Here is a 22,385-nt window from a genome sequence, read left to right on the forward strand (position 1 = left end):
ACAACAAAATGGTACATCTCCCCCAGGCAGCCAGGTCAGGCACTGTGGTTTGCTCGCTTTTGATACCTACTTCTTTTTCGTTCTCTTTTCTTGCCCTCATCTGTGACTTTTCTCAGTTGTTTTCCAAATTTCTACAATTATTTTCAAAGAGCTTTCTAGGCTGTTCCAAATGCCCAAGTGTCTCAGAAGAAGGTGTCAGCCCTTAGCTACTTAACTCAAGTGCCTTGTCTATGCCCTGGGACTCCAGGGGGCCTCCCAGCTCCTTGGTCTGGGAGCAGGCAGTGTTTCCCGTCCCTGCTCCCACTGAGGGGAGATGCCTCTGGGCACCCCAGGGATTTTGCAGGAGGGAAGCCCAGGTGCCGTCCCTGGCTTGGACATTCAGGTGACATTCAAATGACAAAGCTGTTATTTAATCTTAACATATTCTGTAGACCTTAATGAACGAAAATGTCTAAGCAACTATTAGAAATATTTTGAGTCAACAATATAGGGAACAACTTAATGATGCAGAGGTGGAAACATTGTATGTTGAGCCTGGACTTACTCAGACTAATAAAATAGTTGGAAAAAGTGGGAGCTCAGCTGATGTAAGAGTAAGAAATCAGCCAGAGCCTTGAGTGGGCAAAGGCCAGAAATACAGGTTGTTCACAAACAGCAGATGGATTTGTTAATTTACCTCATATACAGTAATGTAATTTTGTGTTAATATTATCTGTTAACTTACACAGATTAATATGACTTTTACTAGTGATGTGATAATAAAGGAAGTGTTCCTCTCTGAGATATGTTCGTGTAGTTTTAAGTCTGGCATACAGAGATGTTCTAAGATCTCTGAAGCAGATTCTCTACATTTAGATAAGCTAGGTCACATTTCTTTCCTAACAGGCTGGCCGCCTGTAAGTTTTTCAAATGAAAAATCAGGAGAAGCCACTAAAGCACCATTTAGCACTATGGATTTGTCCCTGCCCTGTGGCCTTCAGTTTTGCCATTTCTGTTCTGTGAAGTGTTGGCTCAGTTAAACCCTTCCTGTAGCATACCTGGGCGGAGAAGACTTTCTCCTGCCCACTTGGCTTCAAAGTAATGAAATGTAGGATTCATAGGTAACAGAAGAGATTCTATTCAGTGCCAGACTGCATGGCTGGAGGTTTGCAGGTGCTCAGAGCTCGAAAGGACAAAACTTCAATAAAAAGGAGTGACTTTGAAGACTGAGAGGGAGTACAGGAACTGCATACTGGCTGCTCGTCAGCAAACTGAAAGATCCACACAGGAAATCTAAGAGAAAGATAAAGAAGACATCCTTTTCTGCAACTCAGACCTCATTTCTACAGTCTTGGAGCAACCCAGAATGGGACTGTATAAAGATATATTTGTTGGCTCATTACCATAGACTGTGAAGATGCAAGTGCCTCTATAGCCTAGAAAACAGAAGCTTTGATCTCAGCTTTAGTGCAGAAACCAGAGAGGTGAGCGATACGAAGCAGCTTTGTGTCTCCTCTCTCCTTGCCTGCCCTTCTTTCTGAGATGATGATAAGTGTGTCTGGACATTGGTGCAAGTCTGAGCAGTGCAAGTTAGAGCAATTATGTTTGCGGTTATCCCAGAGAATAACAGGACATGGTAGTGTTTCTCTTTTGGGAAGGATCAGAGCACAGCCCATTCTAGTTAGCCCCTCTTCATAATGTTTTCTGGCCGGGGCAGAAAAAAGCCCTTGGGTTAGGAATGAAATGTTCCAAAAGCCACCTCTGTAAGAGTGATAAAATGCAGTTTGAATTCTAGCAAGTTGGCCTGGAATAGCTTCTCATTAAACAGCTGCAATGAATGTAATCATGGTTAGATAAATTAAATAAATATTATTAAAAGTTCTCTAAGACATACAAAATTATTAATGGATAAAGCATAAACTGGAACTAGAGTCGGCTGCTTTATTTGAAGATACAGTAGAATACCAATAAATCCTGCAGGCAGATTAGTTGGAAAAAAACAATAAAAATTATTTACCTAACCAGGTAGCCCACTTGCTATTTGGTTTGACAGATTCAATTTATTTTCTCCTTTTAAACTCATTTTTCCTCTCTTTATTACAACAGTTTCTTGGTTTTTGGAAACAGCTGAGATGGAGAGTAAAGTTGCACTTGTATTTCTCAGCAGGTCTATTAGAGTTTGGGGAGCAGTGAGGCTAGGCTTTAAGAGTAGATATGATATACTGAGCAGCTGAACAGCTTAAGTGTGATCTAGATGCAGGGAAGCTGAAGTGAGACAAGGCACACATCCAGATCCATGATCTCAAAACATTATATCTCAACGTTCTTACATTTGTCTTTCCTTTCATACAATGAGGATAGTGAGAAGAAGGGATTAAATACATGTTTGTGAGCATAGTCTGATAGTGCCAAACACTGAATCATTTTAATCATGTAAGAAGCTGTGGTAGGGGTCACAGGGTAGCCTATTTATAGACTGTTGACCAGTTTAAACATTGACCTGGAATGATCACCCCTCATGTTTAAGAAAAAGGTCTTTCAGCTTGAATGTGAAGTGTCATTTGGATGTGACTGAGTTATTTTCACAGCCACCAAGATCACCAACACTGCGTGAATAAGGAGTCCTTTAACACTGCCCATCTGAGAAACTCACTTACTTCACAGCTGATGGATTTCACTTTTAGCTTCTCATGCTGTAAGAGAATAAATTTCCCTGCAGTGACAGAAGGTAATCATCTGTGCTTTTAGTCTTTGGAGCTGAAGGAGTTAAGGTTAATAACTACCCGCCCTAGAAAAGCCATGCATGCTTGTAAAGCAAAGCAGCTTCAGTGGGCAGTGGTTTGCAGCCGAGAATTGCTGTAATGTGGCGCCAAGGTCAGCGGCTGCAGAGCTAGGCTGGAGTTTGGCTGGCCCTCCAGCCTCCAGGACCAACACCCAACAGCCATTCCTCAAGTGGAAAAATTGTCCAGGACGATCCTTCCTTTTCTCCCTTCATGATTGCAAATCTTCACATAAATCAAGCAGTCAGCAGAACAGCACTAAGTGGGAAATTAGTGTTCCTGACAGAGAGTGGGTGAGACAGACTACTAAAGTCATGACGATCCTGCTAAAATTAGTAAGCAAGGATCTATCTTTACCACTTTCAAATGGTTTCTAGAAGCTGCATGGTCACACACTTCAATAAAAAATTAAGGTTAAAAAAAAATTGCAGTTTACCTTCTGTGTCTAAATTTGCTCCTCATTAAGATGTCTGGCAAACTTATTTCTGTGAGGCATGAATGAACATGTATTAGATTTCTCTTTCCACTGGAAAAGGACTAGCCCGCATACCGAGGTAATCTCCTCTGCTGCAGCTCAGAGAGGCTGAGGAAAGTGAGATGGGATAGATGGAAAAAGAGGCCTGAAACAGTGTTCTCTCTTTCACGTTGTGGCTGCTCAGCATGAAAAAAGGCCAGGATGAGCAACTCTTTGGGATGTATGCTCTGCAAAAGCCAAGAGAGGCATCAGGCATCTTCATTACTGCTTTGTTCTTGGTCACTCTTTTTGTCTCTGTCTCCTCTTATTTCTCTGTGACTCATGTAAGGGACAAAGTGAAGGTAATGATGTGGATAGGGAGTCGTGGAGACAGTGCATGGTTACCTCAATTTTCTCCATCTGTAAAATCAAAGATTACAACTACTGTATTGGAAATGGGGTGAAGTTAAGATTGATTAGTATCTGGTGAGTCATTAATATGAAAGGAGAGTTCAAAAATAACAGTAGATGTGTTTCTGGAAGAGACACAGTGGTCCAAAAAGACAGTGTCATACTGTACTGCATGCAGCCTTCTATGGTGAAGAAAAGGGAAATGCTATTCTGGTTCATTAAAATGAATTAAATACTTTATTCATCCATTAAAAATAAACATAGAAGACCCCTATGAAAATAAACGTAGAAGATAATGTATCCACAGTTACCAGTACTTTCAAGCAAACTGGTGGATGAAAGGCCAGACCTTGCTCACTGCAGAGACATTTTAAGACATGGAGGCCTTTGAGGGTAGTGTAGCGGAGGAATGAGCGAGGACAGGGAAGCCAAACAAATCTCTGCAATTGCAGAAGGAACAGAATTGCATCTACTCAGCCCCAGGGTGGCCTGACTCACTGCTCTTTGATGGCATTTGCGCCTCAGTGCTCTCCAGCCAGAGTCCTCCCTCCTGCGCCTCTGCCAGTGGTGATCATACCCAGTTAGATGAATAGCAGGTGCCCCCCCTCCCCATAACTTTAAAAGAGCAAGTGGCTGAACCTAAGGTTTCACACTGGGCCACAAAAGAGTTTTGGCAGTTTAGGCAGTGCTATGTCCATGCTTGTAGGGTTGCTTCTTCCCCTCGCTCTGGGACTGGCTGGGTACAGGTCATCTGCCTGAACAGAAAAAGACTTTTTCCAAAAGGCTATGAGCTGAGACTAGAGCCCCCCTGCTCTCTGCAGCGCCTTCAACTGCTCTGAAACCAGGTGGTTCAGGGTAGTGTTGAGCAATGCTACCTGGATTTTTATGGCAGTTGTATCCTTTACTCTGCATTCACCCTTGACACTAAATCACTTCTGGGCTCAACTGTGTGACACACAACAGCAGTGCCCCCTCATTGGTTTGCCTTTCCAGAGGTCCCTGCACATCCTGGAGGTGGATGGACTTTCTTATTCCTTCCTCCTCCCCGGTCCTGAGCACACATGCAACCAACTGTGTCCACAGGTCAGATTGCATACCTCTCTAACCAATTCCTGGTGTCCTGCTTATATCAGATCTTAGTGTGAAGTCCCTAAGAGTTCCCTGGGCAGTTGTATAACTCCTGCTGGTGGCTGCTCACCATGCAATAACCCAACAAATTGGTGGGCAACCAGATAAAAAGGCAAGACAACAAATGCTGTGCCCGTATAGGACAGCTGAGAATTAGGCTACTGCAAACAGTCCCAGTGTGGTTCGCTGCAGACTAAATAGTGGAGTGACACTATGTTAGCATGGTATTAAGCTCATCACAAGTATCCTCTGTTGAAAGAGGGAAACCATATTGCATTTAACATCATACTGTACTCTGTCATGCAGCATAAGAGAGTTATCTATGTAGAGCACATATAAATGCAAATATCTTAGTGCATTTCAGGCCCCCACATCTCCCAGTTCAGCACATAGATGCTCTAACAGAGAGAACTGGATCTGATCAAGGTATGGATATTTCAGATATCAGATCCTTTCCCAAACAAATGAATGGAAAAGAAAGGCCTAGGTTTATGTGAAAAGAGTTTTGGCTATTCTCAGATGTAGCTTGGGGATATACAAACACAGTATGGATTAGTCTTAGTAATGTTTTATCAAGTAAATCAACAGCAGGACCACGCAGTGTGTCAGGCACCGCTGTATGAAACCATGTAAGTATAGATCAAATTTTTGGTAGCTAGCTAGGCACTGGTGACCTTTCTGAACAGAGAAACCTCAGTGATGTGCAGCCACTTGTGGTCTGCAATTAAAAAACCCTCTATCCTGTTCTAGCCTAAAGCAGGGATTTTAAGGTCTAAAGAACATTAACTTGTGTTATTACAGCAGAGCCACTCAGGTAGCAGAGCCCCGAGAGTGTTACTGATGGAAAACTAGGTACTAGAGAGACTAGGCAGGAATCAATTAAATAACAGAGATAAAGCTTAAGTGTTTTATGTTGCTGGCCATCTGCACCTCCCTGTGTTCTCTCTGACCATGGGGATAGTGTAATACTTGCTATCTACGTAAACTGGATTGGAAGAAAAAAGGACAAATCCCATATTAAGTGAAGGTATGTGGCCAAGCAAGGATGAAGAAGTCCAGCCTGTCAGAGAAAAAGGATCAGAAACAGATACTGGAGCAGCAGATTTTGGAGAACCAATATAGGAAAGCAGTGTCTGGGGTGCCAGCTGTGTCCAGGGACAGAGGGGTCAGTGAGAAGCAGATTCCAGAAGGAACAAGCCATGCCTGGAAGCCCTTATGTCTACTGTTGCACTAAGAAATTACTTAGTGAAAGGAACAAACTGAAATAGGTAGTTGAAATCCCTGTGCTCTGCAACCTGATATTGGAAGTATTGTAGGAAGAAAGGATAGACCATTGGTTTGGGGAAAGTGGCCATGGGGTGCTGTTTTTGCAATAAATTTGTGACCTTGGGTGCTTTCATGCTTTCAACAAAGGTTCTGAAGGGATCTGAACTTTTAACAGTATTCCTGCTGGTAACAAGTCGTTGCTTTAATGACAGCCACTTTTGATTTACTAATTAACCAGATCTTAATCCATTTAATATGATGCTCTGACTGGGACAGTGTCATGCTGGTTTCTTCAGAACTTCATGTAATACTTTAGCTCAGGAGAAATATGGCTCAAAAATATCTCCACAGTTGCCTTTATTACATTTTTAGTCTTACCACAGAATTAAATTCTATTTCCAAATATACTATTGTTACTGGCATCAGTTAGATTCTGATTCTGTAATTCTCTCTTCACTGCATCCTGTGTCAGCTCATCCACACTTTCATCATGGAGTGATGTGAGACATGGGTCGCCTTCTTTGAATTTTGTGAATATTGACATCATCTGTGAATACTGACACATGGGTATTTTAGCTGAGACACAGCATTTCTTTGACACAGCTGTGCCATTTTTAATACCCAAGCAAGGCTGTGGAGGGGTACTTCTGTTGTCTCTGCATGAACCAGTGGTCTGGCACTTAGGTGGGCATTTCTCCGGTATTCCACAAAGCAAATGGAAAGTAGCCACACATTTTCCCAGCCAAGCTCTGAAGCGGCCCTTGGGTGAGTGTGCTCCCTAATGATATGCACAAGGACTTGGGTGGCTTGAGTGGCAAGTGTCTGTCTCAACATGGACAAAGAAATTCGAACCAGCCAGACCGAATAAAGACATTAAACCCGTATTGCCCAGATTCTCCAGTACACCGGCTCAGTTTGAGAAACAGCTTTCCTCTAGGTAAAGTTGGTGGATGCTCCCTTATCTTATACACTGCTGTTTTACCCTTATCCTCGGAGACTCAGGAAAAGACCAGAGACAGTGAAGGGGTAAAAAAGCTAAAGAAAGCAAAACAAATTCTTGTATTGACTCTCTGTGCTGTATTTTGCAAGAGGTAAATGCATTTTGCTACACACTTTGGGTTCAGGTTTCGAGAATAGTTTTTAAAGTTCCTTTTCACTGGGAGTTGAGGAGGCAGGTCTTTTCCCCACATGCCAGCAATCAGTTCCTTTTTCTGGCTTCAAAAATAACAAAACGACAGAGGCAACCTGTAGATTAACTAGATTGAGTCGATCAAAATCAACTCACATTTTGGTGAGGACTTCTGGGTGAGATGACAGAAGCTGGGCATTAAGTGTTATCTGTCTCATAAATTCAGAATTCATTCTTAAAAAGTTCTGACTGAATATTGGTCAATCAAATAAGAAAAACCTACATCATTCATTTAAGTTTTATTCATATATAGTTGCTTTCCTGGAAATGAGGGACCAGGAGGAGCTATGCAATAGCTCAAATGCCTTTGGAGTTACAGGTCATCTGTGGACTGGCTGCTTGGACACTGCTTTCTTTGGATGCTCATCCCTCTGACAGGATGCTGGTTCTGGGGCTTGCACTTTTGTGAAAATTGTTATGAAAATTAAAGTTTGTTCAAAGTTCAGCCTTTCTTCCCTACAAAAAATGTGCCAGCCAGCAAAAAGAAGCAGTAGTTTACAGAGTCAACAGCTATTACTCGGTGCTTCAAAGTGTGTCAAGTTCAAAGAATTTGATTAATTTAGAGAAAATTTTATTTAAACCAATAAAAACTCCTAGGAATAATATTTTATTCCAAGAATAACATTTTAGAATTCAGTCACTTGAACAGTAAAATTTAAAAGATCAGTGTTTCTAAAAGCTGAAATCAGCAGCTGCTATAGAAACCTTGATGCTTCATGATCTAACAAATTAAAAACTTTGATAATATTAATGGAGGTGTCAGTACTTACCATGTTTCATTAGTTAAAATACTAAATTTCTTTGTGTCTTGAAGAATAAGAATAATTACCTTAGCAATGTTTCCATTTCTCATAATAACAGTGTGGAGCTGAACAACCAGCTAGCTACTGCACCAGAGTCACCAGGATATAACAGTCCAGGCAATGCTAATTGAAGGCCACTGCTAATTGAAATGTCAAGTAATTGCTAATTGAAGTTCACCACTCCAGTATTTGGACTCAGCTAAGCATCGATTTTGACACTTCACCTTTCTGCTTGTACGACTGCGGATATAATGGTTCCATTTTCAGCCTGGATTGCTTAAGTTATGAATAGTTCGTGAATGAGGCAGAAATGATATTAAAAACCATCATTATTTCATTTCCATGCATTGTGGAAGGGGTTTTCTTTCAGCTTCTACTAACTGCCATTTTTTCCTCTGGGAATGCTTTTTTTTTCCTCCCCAAAAAAGAGCTTAGTAGAGATTTCATCCTTATTGTAATGATCATCATTTAGAAGCATACAGATATAAATTTTACAGACCATCTAACCACTTTTCACTTTCCAGTGCCAGTGGCTAGATACTTATTGTAAACTGAGTCAATAGGGAGCAGGTTTTAGCATGAGTCTGGAGCAAGATAAATATGTGCATTAGGTGTCACAGTGCATCACCTTACCTACTTTGCTACAGTTCCCTATAGCAAAGGATGAACAGCTACCTAAAAAAGCAGTTCAGGAAATTCATGAAGGTGAGGAAAAAAAAAGAGATTTAGCTAATTGCCTGTTGTTGGAAAAAGAACACAGAATTCATTCCCCTTTGAAAAGTTCATCTGCAATGAATGGCAGTTTAACTAGTTTTTTTAAAAAGTAACCAGTAGGATGAGTAAACATGAAAACATTTTGTTAGTGAGCTCTCAGTTCATAATTCGAGATGGGTTTTGATACTGAATAGTTCTCATGTGCAGAGGAAAAACATGTACCTACAATACAAATGGCATACTGAGAAATAAGGAGCTATTCTGGTCAGCAGTATGATATGAAGACACTTCCTCCACTCCAACTGGGAGGTTTTTGTGAGAGAAGAAATAAATCCTTGCCAACAGGTTGTTGAGACAAATGGTGGTGGTGTCTAAAACAAACAGTCTATTATGTAGTGAAAAACCTGATGAAAAAATTTTCCTGGATCCATGAAGTCTTTGATTTCATCTTTTTTTGCCAGGAAACTTTCACAGTCTTCAGACTGGAAGGCACTGACTTATTCTGGGAACAGCTTATTTCACTTGGGTCTGGGATCATGCTGTGGTTAGAGAGGTCAATATTTTGTACTACTTCTTGTGTAACTGGCATCCTTTCTCCAGATTCCTCCATTAAGTTGTCTTTCCTGTTGTTTTGTCCCCAGAGAATCACTCTGTGTGGATCCTCATGCTGACAAGTGCTGAAGCCACCTCCTCTCCCTGCACCTGAATGGCTGCCCTGGATAGCACTTCTGTTAGGCTGAAGGACCCTCCAGGCAGCTACTATGGGTGAAAGCCTGGCCCTCCTGAAGGCAGTACCGAAACATTCATTGATTTTGGTAGGGGCAAGTCTTATCCTGTTTCTCCTGTGTTTGTCAAACTTCCTGTCTATACACATCTACGTCCATGTATCACGGTTTGTGGGTTTAGGAACCTGGGACAGAACTATCCTAAAAGCAGTCTTTAGTTTGAAAAACACTTCTCTTTGCATCCCTAAGAAGCTTTCTATGCACTATACAATATGAAATAGAGATAGTTCATTAAAAACACTTGCTACAATGCAAATGGCAATCTTTCTCACATCACATTTTGCACCTATAAGTGAATTTCTATCCTTGCTAAAACAAACAACACTGGGTCTGTAAAATAATGGGATCTGGAAAATTTTCTTCCTCAATATCACCATGACTGCTTGTTTTTTTCTTTTTCTTCACTTCAGATGGAAATTAGTATGAGGATATTTTTTTTACTCTTTAAAAGCAGCTATAACAAAAGCAAAGCAGAGCTCATTCTCATAACAGAAAGAGTGGCTGTTTCCCTTCTAGTAATATTTCTTTTGCAGAAAAGCTTATGCATAAAAATATCTATTCCCAAAGTTAGCATTTCAGCAGTAATTTGAGCAGATAGGTACTGTTCATAATTAGTGCTGCATTTTGCATTGGCTGCTGTGCCTGTGGAATTTTGTGACACCGACTATGTTAGTTATGAATCTCTCTCCATGCATAGGCAATCTAGAGGATGTATAATGTTGAGAGAAAAGTGCCTCCTGAGGACTTGGGAATGTTACTGTTGAACCACAGGTAAGAAATGATGCAATAGCTAAAATCCTCACAGGACATCACCCTGACACATCAGGCAAAAGGGAGCATAGGCTGCTTGCAATGCAGGTAGTTGAGAGGAAAAAAAAAAAGAAGAAGCATTCATTTGGAAATTTCCAGCTGCAACCTTCTCTTATAAATGTTTGTGGTCTAAATATCACTCCAGTAATGCTACCTATGAAAACTTTTGCTGCTGTGTATGCTGCAGTAGCAGAGAGTCGATCTTCATGGCTTCTTTGGAAAATATGCTGAAAGGAATATTTGAATATTGTAATTAAAAAATTCCCTCTTCTCTTTTACCATTCATGAGTGTTCAGTCTTTTCTCTAAGGGACTTGGTTCAATAAAATATGTGGATAACTTCCACACCGCATTGCAGAAGCTTCCAATAGAAAAGACTTGAGGTTTCTTTCATCATTTTCTCGTCAGACACACACAATGATTTCAATCTGCGGTTTCACATTAAACAAAGGTGGAACAAGGAGCTTTCTTTCCCTTATATTAATCAGCCTTCAAAGGACAGTTTCAACATGGAGGGGACGTAGGCAGCTAGCCCAGAAAATCTGTAATTTCTGCACAGCAGTTCCTCTTATCTTGATGAGACCTGCTTGCCCCTGGCGTGAGGAGCTGCCTCGTCTGTTCCCATTGCGGGCTGGTCCTCTTGGGTCCAGCACTGCAAGTGACTGAAATAGGGATGGAGATAGGACAAACCACTTCCAAAAGCATTACACACAGCACAACTGAAGTGAAGCAGGGACTGCAATCACAGAATCACAGAATCACAGAATGGTTGAGGTTGGAAGGGACCTCTGGAGATCATCTAGTCCAACCCCCCTGCTCAAGCAGGGTCACCTAGAGCACATTGCACAGGATTGCATCCAGGCGGGTTTTGAATATCTCCAGACAAGGAGACTCCACAACCTCTCTGGGCAACCTGTTCCAGTGCTCTGGCACCCTCACAGTGAAAAAGTTTTTCCCATGTTCAGACAGAACTGCCTGTGTTTCAGTTTGTGCCCGTTGCCTCATGTCCTGTCACTTGGCACCACTGAAAAGAGTCTGGTCCCATCCTCTCGACACCCTCCCTTAAGATACTTGTACACGTTGATAAGATCTCCTCTCAGCCTTCTCTTCTCCAGGCTAAACAGGCCCAGCTCTCTCAGTCTTTCCTCATAAGAGAGATGCTCCAGTCCCCTCATCATCTTTGTAGCCCTTCACTGGACTTGCTCCAGTAGTGCCACATCCCTCTTGTACTGGGGAGCCCAGAACTGGACGCAGTACTCCAGATGTGGCCTCAGCAGGGCTGAGTAGAGGGGAAGGATCACCTCCCTCGACCTGCTGGCAACACTCTTCCTGATGCACCCCAGGAGACCATTGGCCTTCTTGGCCACAAGGGCACATTGCTGCCTCATGCTTAACTTGGTGTCCACCAGCACTCCCAGGTCCTTCTCCGCAGAGCTGCTTTCCAGCAGGTCAACCCCCAACCTGTACTGGTGCCTGGGGTTATTCCTCCCCAGGTGCAGGACCCTGCACTTGCCTTTGTTGAACTTCATGAGGTTCCTCTCCGCCCACCTCTCCAGCCTGTCCAGGTCTCTCTGAATGGCAGCACAGCCCTCTGGTGTATGGGCCACTCCTCCCAGTTTTGTATCGTCAGCAAACTTGCTGAGGGTGCACTCTGTGCCTTCATCCAGGTCATTGATGAAGAAGTTGAACAAGACTGGACCCAGTACTGACCCCTGGGGGACACCGCTAGCTACAGGCCTCCAACTAGACTCTGCGCCGCTGATCACACCCTCTGAGCTCTGCCATTCAGCCAGTTCTCAATCCACCTCACTGTCCACTCATCTAGCCCACACTTCCTGAGCTTGCCTATGAGGATGCTATGGGAGACAGTGTCGAAAGCCTTGCTGAAGTCAAGGTAGACAACATCCACTGCTCTTCCCTCATCTACCCAGCCAGCCATTCCATCAGAGAAGGCTATCAGATTGGTTAAGCATGATTTCCCCTTGGTGAAGCCATGCTGACTACTCCTGATCACCTTCTTCTTGTCCTCCACATGCTTGGAGATGGTCTCCAGGATGAGCTGCTCCATCACCTTTCCAGGGATGGAGGTGAGGCTGACTGGCCTGTAGTTCCCTGGGTCCTCCTTCTTGCCCTTTTTGAAGACTGGGGTGACATTGGCTTTCTTCGAGTCTTCAGGCACCTCTCCTGTTCTCCATGACCTTTCAAAGATGATGGAGAGTGGCCTAGCAATAATGTCCGCCAGCTCTCTCAGCACTCGTGGGTGCATCCCATCGGGGCCCATGGATTTGTGGGTGTCAAGTTTGCTTAAATGATCTCTAACCCGATCCTCCTCCAACAAGGGAAAGTCTTCCTTTCACTGCATGTGTTTGTACCCCTTTGGCGCTTACGTGCTTTGTAGTTCCAGCTCAGTGGAAACATACGGACAGTGTTGCCTGAGCCACGACAAAATTATCAGTGACATCTAGTCAGCCTCTCCCCTTGATAACCATATGTCTTCTGTGTTTCTGTTACAAGGGGTTTCTGGTGATACTCAGCCTGGGCACTGATCTGCTTCAGTAGCATGGTTCCTAGAGATGAAGCGGGGAAGGGGAAGCAAGGGACCTTTACATGTCTGTTTGTATCTGTGGGAGGAGAAGATGCAAGCTCATGCTGAGTATCTGGCTGCTTAAGGAGAAAATTTTTTCACACTACAGAGACAATCTGTTTTGTGTCCAGTCTCTTTTCTGTGCTTGCATACATTTATTAAACAATTCTGCTAAGGCACACGTCAGTCTGTAACTGAACCATGCTATACAAACCCTTCGTCTGTAGCTCACCCTAAAGCGCTGTGTTGCATCCGGGTCTCTTTTTGCTGCAAGCCAACACAGTTCTTCCCTTTTTGGAAGGTCTGCCTAATTTTGGTAGGAGTGGTAGCATATATAGGTATTTGCTGCACAGTCTGCCTGGATTACCCAGTGTGTAACAACTTAACTAACCCAACCAGCTGGAAGATCACCTTTCCTAAGATGCTTTGGATATCCCAGCAAGCTGAGCAGGAGAGGTATTTGCTCTGAAACTAGAAATAACTTTAGGCTATATGAGCAAAATTGGAGCGCATACTGGGTGCTGTGTTGGGGAGAATTTTGTGTGAATATATCATCAGTGAGCACGCCAGTGTTAGACTAGCATATGCTCCGGCTGTGAACGAGGTCTCCATGTACTTGTGTAAATACAGACTGAGAAATACTCCCTCTCCAAAGAGCTTGGTGTCTACAAACCCCACATCAGCTTTTAACGGAAATAGGCAAGAGAAGGGATTTACTTACGGCCAGTGAAAGCAGCAGGAAGAGCACACTGCTTTTCTGATTCTCCAGCCACCCCTGCTTGAGCAGTTTCTGTTTCAGTAAATAGGACCCAGGGAACGGTAGTGACAGGGCTTTTATTGTAATGGCTGGCATTGCACTTCAAATTTCGGATGGGTTTTACTGGGAACAACTTCTGGCAATACTGACTGTGAAGAATAATATAGGAGAGAGGAACTGTGAGCAAATTTTGCATACAGGTGTAGCTTTCTTGCATGTATGTGCCCACTTATCCCTACAGACACGTGTTCATATATGGAGTGGTCAAAATAAGAATGTAAAACTGAAACTTCTCTGTTCTGCTGTAACATTAAGGAAAGAGCCAGCAGACCTTATATTTCTCTGCAAAGAGCCTCTATAGCTAACACTGGGTCGCTATTTAAACCACTATGTGTGCATACATCCAATAATCACTTGAATTGCTTAGCTTTAAGAAAAAGTTTGTAACAAAACTTTGCAAGAAAACAGTGTAGAACTGGCAAATGAATTAAGACCTAGCCTGGCGCAATTTTTTTTAATGGCACAAACCTGGCAACAGTACAAAATCTGCAGTTTACTCTGCTCCCTGTCTGATTTCTTAACAAATTAGGAATTAAAAACCATTCCTCAAACACTGAGTGTTGCATTTTTTAATACCGTCTGTTGAGCACATATTTTGAGAAGCAGGAGTTTCTTTTCTCATTCACAGATATTTGTAAAGGGTTTCCCCCTCCCACCATTTAAATTAATTATTGACATTTCAAAGTGATGAGGAAAGAAGCATCTGCTGGGACCTACCATCATGTTTCAAAAACAGCAGCTAAAACACCCTAAAGTTGCTGGCCTGCAAAATTCCAGCTTCATACTCTATTTGGCAGAAAAGAACTGGGGTGTGAGGATATTTACCGCAGAATCGTGAGAATCAAACGAACCATGAAGGCAATGAGTCCATCACATGAATTCTCCAAGAGTCCAATCTAAAGCTTAGGTAACCCAAGCTTCCAATATTTTTATGCCTGGCATTGCTGATCATGCTGATATGGCCTGACTTAACAAATTTAGAGAGGAAGGGAAGGCTGGTTGGAGCCTTCCTTCCTTCAAAGAATTGTGTCCAAGAGAGATTCCTGTGTTTTGTGCAAAAATGCGTGGAATACAGCTAAGAAGAGTGGCAGGGTCAGGAAGGGCTCCCACCAGAGGAGAGGAAAGGAGATGGCTATGATGAATGGAGAGGAGTAAAATGCAGATAAAGTGGAACAGAAAAGAGGGTATGGAGGGAAAAGAGAGAAGGGTGGGATGTACAAAAAGTCTTCCCATACTTCGTGTAGGGCTTGGGGGTTGAACTAGGAGCAGTTGGTGAGAAGAAGGGCAGGAGGGGCAGGGTGACAAGCATGGGATTTCTTGGGGAATGGGAGTGTTGATGTCAGACCCTCTGAAACACACTCAATATTTCAGGCGCTCCAAAAAATCACCATTCACGGTGCCAGCTCCCATATTATGGTGGATGGAAACAGGAGCAGCTGGAGCAGGGAAGGCCCCTGCCTAATGCTCCACTCTTCCTGAACTCCCCAGGAGCAGGGACAGGTGAACAGGATACACATCTCTCTCCAGAGTGTCTCAATTTCCAGCTCAGCATTTTAGCATAAACCATTTGATGTTCATTTTCACACATCAAACAGCAAATTGCCCTTCAGAAACAGCTACCTATCCTGTTCACCTTCCCACACTGCGGCTTCCCCCCTCAGGGAACGCAATAGTATGGATTGGGGTAGCAGCAATCATTTTATCTCCTTTGGGTTGTCAGCCACTTCACATGAACCAGCAGCCTGAATTGCACCCAGGTATCTCCCACTGGGAGACCCCACAGCATCATCAGAAAACCTGCATTTGCTGAACTGAAGCCAGAAGGGTTTTTTCCCGCTAAACCCAGGACCTGTAATACGTTACACCACAGTGGAGGCTGCTGTAAAAATGAAACAGAGAAATTTTATTTCCTCCCAGTGCCTATGCCAGGTCTCTGAGCAGCACAGCATTTCACTTTCATCATTGTTCTCACTCTGCTTTCTGGGACTCCAGCTGCCACACTGGACCTGCTTGTGTGACCTCTATCACAAGTGACATTCCTAAATGCTTCTGCATCCAAAAAAACCCCAGAAGAGCCATGCAGGAGGGGGCCTGTGGGCTGCACCTGTGAATACAGAATCACAGAATCGCTGAGGTTGGAAGGGACCTCTGGAGATCATCTAGTCCAACCCCCCTGCTCAAGCAGGGTCACCTAGAGCACATTGCACAGGATTGCATCCAGGCGGGTTTTGAATATCTCCAGAGAAGGAGACTCCACAACCTCTCTGGGCAACCTGTTCCAGTGCTCTGTCACCCTCACAGTGAAAAAGTTTTTCCTCATGTTCAGATGGAAGTGTCTGTGTTTCAGTTTGTGCCCATTGCCTCGCGTCCTGTCGCTGGGCACCACTGAAAAGAGTCTGGTCCCATCCTCTCGACACCCTCCCTTCAGATACTTGCACACATTGATAAGATCCCCTCTCAGCCTTCTCTTCTCCAGGCTAAACAGGCCCAGCTCTCTCAGCCTTTCCTCATAAGAGAGATGCTCCAGTCCCCTCATCATCTTTGTAGCCCTTCGCTGGACTTGCTCCAGTAGTGCCACATCCCTCTTGTACTGGGGAGCCCAAAGCTGGACGCAGTACTCCAGATGTGGCCTCACCAGGGCTGAGTAGAGGGGGAGAATCACCTCCCTCGACCTGCTGGCAACACTCTTCCTGATGCACCCCAGGAGACCATTGGCCTTCTTGGCCACAAGGGCACATTGCTGCCTCATGCTTAACTTGATGTCCACCAGCACTTCCAGGTCCTTCTCCGCAGAGCTGCTTTCCAGCAGGTCAACCCCCAGCCTGTACTGGTGCCTGGGGTTATTCCTCCCCAGGTGCAGGACCCTGCACTTGCCTTTGTTGAACTTCATGAGGTTCCTCTCCGCCCACCTCTCCAGCCTGTCCAGGTCTCTCTGAATGGCAGCACAGCCCTCTGGTGTATGGGCCACTCCTCCCAGTTTTGTATCGTCAGCAAACTTGCTGAGGGTGCGCTCTGTCCCTTCATCCAGGTCATTGATGAAGAAGTTGAACAAGACTGGACCCAGTACTGACCCCTGGGGGACACCGCTAGCTACAGGCCTCCAACTAGACTCTGCGCCGCTGATCACAACTCTCTGAGCTCTGCCATTCAGCCAGTTCTCAATCCACCTCACTGTCCACTCATCTAGCCCACACTTCCTGAGCTTGCCTATGAGGATGTTATGGGAGACAGTGTCGAAAGCCTTGCTGAAGTCTAGGTAGACAACATCCACTGCTCTTCCCTCATCTACCCAGCCAGCCATTCCATCAGAGAAGGCTATCAGATTGGTTAAGCATGATTTCCCCTTGGTGAAGCCATGCTGACTACTCCTGATCACCTTCTTCTTGTCCTCCACATGCTTGGAGATGGTCTCCAGGATGAGCTGCTCCATCACCTTTCCAGGGATGGAGGTGAGGCTGACTGGCCTGTAGTTCCCTGGGTCCTCCTTCTTGCCCTTTTTAAAGACTGGGGTGACATTGGCTTTCTTCCAGTCCTCGGGCACCTCTCCTGTTCTCCATGACCTTTCAAAGATGATGGAGAGTGGCCTAGCAATAATGTCCGCCAGCTCTCTCAGCACTCGTGGGTGCATCCCATCGGGGCCCATGGATTTGTGGGTGTCAAGTTTGCCTAAATGATCTCTAACCTGATCCTCCTCCACCAAGGGAAAGTCTTCCTCTCTCCAGACTTTCTCTCTTGCCTGTCGGGTCTGGGGTTCCTGAGGGCTGGCCTGAGCAGTAAAGACTGAAGCAAAGAAGGCCTTCAGTAACTTTGCCTTCTCTGCATCCTTCATCACCAGGGCACCCACCCCATTCAGCAAAGGGCCCGCATTTTCCCTAGTCTTCCTCTTGCTACTGATGTATTTGAAGAAGCCCTTCTTGCTGTCCTTGACATCTCTTGCCAGATTTAATTCCAAATGAGCCTTGGCCTTCCTCATTGCCTCCCTGCATACTCTGACAACGTTCCTATATTCCTCCCAAGTGGCCTGTCCCCCTTTCCACTTTCTGTATACTTCCGTCTTCTGGTTGAGTTTTGCCAGGAGCTCCTTGCTCATCCATGCAGGTCTCCTGCCTCCTTTGCTTGACTTCCTACTCATAGGGATGCACCGCTCTTGAGCCTGGAGGAAGTGATGTTTGAATATTAACCAGCTCTCTTGAACCCCTCTTCCTTCTAGGGCCCTAACCCATGGGATTCCTCCGAGTAGGTCCCTGAAGAGGCCAAAGTTTGCTCTCCTGAAGTCCAGGGTTGCGATCCTACTTGGTGCCCTGCTGCCTCCCCGCAGGATCCTGAACTCCACCATCTCATGGTCACTGCAGCCAAGGCAGCCCCCGACCTTCACATCTTCCACCAGTCCTTCTTTGTTTGTTAGTACGAGGTCCAGCAGCACACCTCTCCTTGTTGGCTCCTCCACCACCTGTGTCAAGAAGTTGCCACCAATGCTCTGCAGGAACCTCCAGGACTGTTTGTGCCTAGCTGTGTTGTCTTTCCAGCAGATATCGGGGTGGTTGAAGTCCCCCATGAGAACCAGGGCCTGGGATCGTGAGGCTACTTCCAGCTGTCTGTAGAAGGCCTCATCGACTTCCTCATCCTGATCAGGTGGCCTGTAGTAAACACCCACAACAGTGTCACCCATGCTAGCCTGCCCTTTGATCCTTACCCATAAGCTCTCGACTCGCTCTTCATCCACCCCTAGGCACAGCTCAATACATTCCAGTTGCTCTCTCACATAAAGAGCAACTCCACCACCTCGCTTTCCTGGCCTGTCTTTCCTAAAAAGCACGTAGCCACCCATGACAGCACTCCAGTCATGCGAGCTATCCCACCATGTCTCTGTAATGGCAATGAGATCATGGCCCTGCGACCGCACACAGATCTCTAGTTCTTCCTGTTTGTTCCCCATGCTGCGTGCATTGGTGTACAGGCATTTCAGGGAGGTGATCGAGCATGCAGGTTTCCCAGGAGGGGTAAAAGAGGATCCTCCATAGCCACATCCCATGCGCACTTCCCTGGCTGCATTCACCTGCTGGAGGCATCCCGACTTGAGCAGTCTTTTGCCAGCTACCCTGTCACTATAACTCTCCCCTTCCCCCATCTTTCCTAGTTTAAAGCCCTCCTTACCAGGTTGGCCAACCTGTTGGCAAAGAAAGACCCGCGTGCCCCACCTCGTGAGGTGGATCCCATCTCTCGCCATCAGTTGTTGATCTTCAAACAGGGTCCCATGGTCGTAGAAACCAAAACCCTGTTGCCAACACCAGCGGCACAGCCAGTCGTTAACTTGGAAAGTCCGTCTCCTCCTCCTCTCATCCATCCCCCTCACTGGCAGGATTGAGGAGAAGATGACCTGGGCTCCCAGACCCTTGACCACCATCCCCAGAGCTCTGAAATCCTGCTTGATGGTCTCCAGTTTGTCCTTGGTGTCATTAGTGCCCACATGGAAGAGCAGCAGTGGGTAATAGTTCGAAGCGTGGACAAGCCTTGGCAGTCTTTCCGTGACATCTTTCACACGAGCCCCCGGCAGGCCACAAATCTCTCTAGACAAGAGGTCAGGTCGGCAGATAGATGCCTCCCTCCCCTGCAGCAGGGAGTCCCCCACAACAATCACCCGCCGCTTCTTCCAGGCGTTCCGGCAGGGCACAGGGTCTGCTGTCCCAGGTACTTCCCTTGCAGCCATGCCCATCTCCTCCTCATCCTGGAGGGCACTAAACCTGTTCTTCAGCTGCAAGTCTTCGGGAGGATTAGGAGCCTTTCTTCTCCCATGAGCAGTGACCAGTTTCCAGCCTTCTTCTACGGTGTCATGATGTACCGTTTCACACGGCACAGAGCCCTCTGGCAACTCCACTGCTGTGGGGGGTTGGGACTCCCGAAGCTGCACAGTCTCCAAGAATACCCTGTCTATCTCTTGCTCATCTTCTCGGATGCTGCGCAGCCTACTGACCTCCTCCCGTAACTCCCTTACCTGACGACACAGCTCATCAACAGCAGCACACCTCCTGCAGGAGAGCTGGCTGCCAGCCCAGGCCTCCCGGAGAGGCCCCAAGCACTCCCTGCAGCCTGAGACCTGTAGAGCCACATCTACTGTCAGAGGGTTGGTCTGGGTCGCAGTCTACAAATACAAATACAAATACAAATACAAAACAAGTTTTTTTTAATTAACTAAGATCTGGATGGGGCTTTGTCACTAAAATCTGCTGCTCCACAAAGGAGCCAGGATCCTCTGGCTTCTGGATGTGACAGTGCTTTCTCTGTGGCTGGACCACATTCAACCCTGAGTGTATCTTAATACTGTAAAAACCTGGTCTTCAACTGGGAGATTAAAAGTCAGAAAGGTTTTGGTGAAGCAACACCTGGTGAAGTTGCCAGACAGGCATGGAGGAAAAAAATGATGTGCCAGCCCTGAAAAAATCCACATGGGAGCTTATGGTTTTTAAATGCTGACTAGGCTTTCTGCATCTGTATTTGAAAAAATGGAGGGTGGAAGGAATTGTCACTGCTGACTCATCTTTCGAAGACCTTGTTAGCATGGAGGAAGGTGTCTGCCTCAGGCCTGCATGAGAATAGGGAAACTTGATGAGCTCCTGTGGGTCTGCCCCATAATTTCCACAGGATACTGAGTGTCACATTTATCCTTGTCAATGTCCCACATGCCAAGCAAGATTATCGCTACCTGCTCTGCAAAGGAACACGATTAACTAACCTGAAAGAGCTTCAAGAGTCAGAGGAAGAGCCTGCAGAGCTGGAAAGCACTACCAGTAATAGCAAGGAGTATTAGCAATGGCAGCTAAGGAGGTGACTTTATACCTGGTCCAGAAACCAGTGCTCAGGTGAAAATTGTTCTTCAGTGTGAAGTAGTTTTTAACTTTTGCTTTACATTTCCTTTGTGTCTATTTCTGTAACTGAGCATCCTGCCCAAACAATGCAGTGAGTGAAGGACACGTCTTCAGGTCTGTTGGGAATGAATCCGGTGCCTGAACATGCGTGCCTAGTCGCCCTTGGTTTTCTGTCTGACTTCCAATGGCTGATCCAGAAGGGCAACAGGCTCCCCATAGGCCCAGTGCCATACCTGCAGCCCTGTGAGAGGGCTCAAGTGCCCAAAGGCACATAAAACAGCATTAGGCAGGCACGCTTAGGCCCTGCCAGGATCTGTCTTTGAGCATTATGGAGTTATGAGGAGATGATGCAGTCATGCCAGGGGTTTTGTTTTCCAGGTGATGCTTTCGCCCGAGTTTTATTAATGGTTTGACCTGTAAGTACTTGGCATCAGATGTTGACCTCCGCAGCCCCACTAAAAGCCAGTGAGACCCTTTGACATGACATGGTACCCTGGAGAAACTTGCAGTACTGCACAGCAAGGTGTCTGTAAGAAATATCCATGATTTGGTCCCTCTTCCCCCAAGAAAGCCAAGCAAATGCCGGCTTTTAAAATCATGTTCCTTTTACCTTCCTTTTTTTAAGCATTGGTAGAGCTGCAGCAGCCTAAGCAGGTGCAAGGTGGTGCGGGTCCCAGCACAGCCGCGGCGGCTGGGGCCATGCATTGGCGCTGAACTCGCTGTGAAGCCTGCCAGGAGGAGACAGGGGCTGTGAGGGGCTCATTTACTTTTTAGGAAAATTATTAATGACTACGAGGAGAAAAAATGATTCAATACCAAAAACTTGCTGTGAAACAGTTGTTGTTTGGAAACAGATTCAACTAAAAAGAGCAATGCAAACGGTACGATGAACTTACCTCACTTGATCCAACATACGACACAAGATGCAGTGCTACTGCTTTTCACTGCATTTCCAGCTGTTATTCTACATTGTTCCCTTTGCTGACAATGTCCTTTCACTAAAGACAGCTATTGTTTTTGCTGGAACAAAACTAAAACAAACAAGAAAATGGGCCTGAAACCCGAGAGCGACTGTCTAAGTACCTTCAGAGGACAAATTTAACCTGGCTTGAAATTCTGCAGGTGAGCCTCTTTTGATGTGAGGTTGAACAGAAAATGGGAATTGCATAGTTTGTCCTATGTACCTGAAAATTCACACCCTATTTCTCTCCTTGATGTCAGGATAAGAAAGTTAGCTTCCTCTTGAAGGGCACAGGAGCTATCACCAGGCTGGGGAACTTTCTGCTGATGGTGAAAAGAGGGTGGAGGGGAGTATGTGGTCTGCCCTGGAAGTCCACAGTATGCTGACTGGAACCTGTCTTGTACTGCTTAAATGTGGAGGATGATTTTTACATTGTGACGTCTAAAAATTGCTTTGAAGATGTTTCCTAGGCTTGGTCTCTCAAATTCAAAAAGTAGTTTGTTAACTTCAGATTTTTTTCTTGAATTTGTGACTGATGGCTAGAGCATTTCTGTGGTCACCACTTTCTGGCAGAGTTAGGGCTGGTGCTGGAGCTATTTCTAAGCTTTATGGGTATGAGCTGCATGGTTGTCACTTTTTGATTTGCAAACACTTTCAAAAAATCTTTAAATTCACATTTGTTACTACTCCTTTTTCTAATGGCAATGGTCTGACATTTTCAATTCTCCCTAGTAAGAATTGCCTCATTCAAGTGTCCTATATAACATTTGTCACCACAGAGGAGGCATCTTTCCTTGTTTTTTGTTTTGTTTGTTCTGTTTTGGTTATGGATTTCAAAATAA

Source organism: Apteryx mantelli, chromosome 3 (assembly GCF_036417845.1).
Source record: "Apteryx mantelli isolate bAptMan1 chromosome 3, bAptMan1.hap1, whole genome shotgun sequence".
Taxonomy (NCBI): Eukaryota; Metazoa; Chordata; class Aves; order Apterygiformes; family Apterygidae; genus Apteryx; species Apteryx mantelli.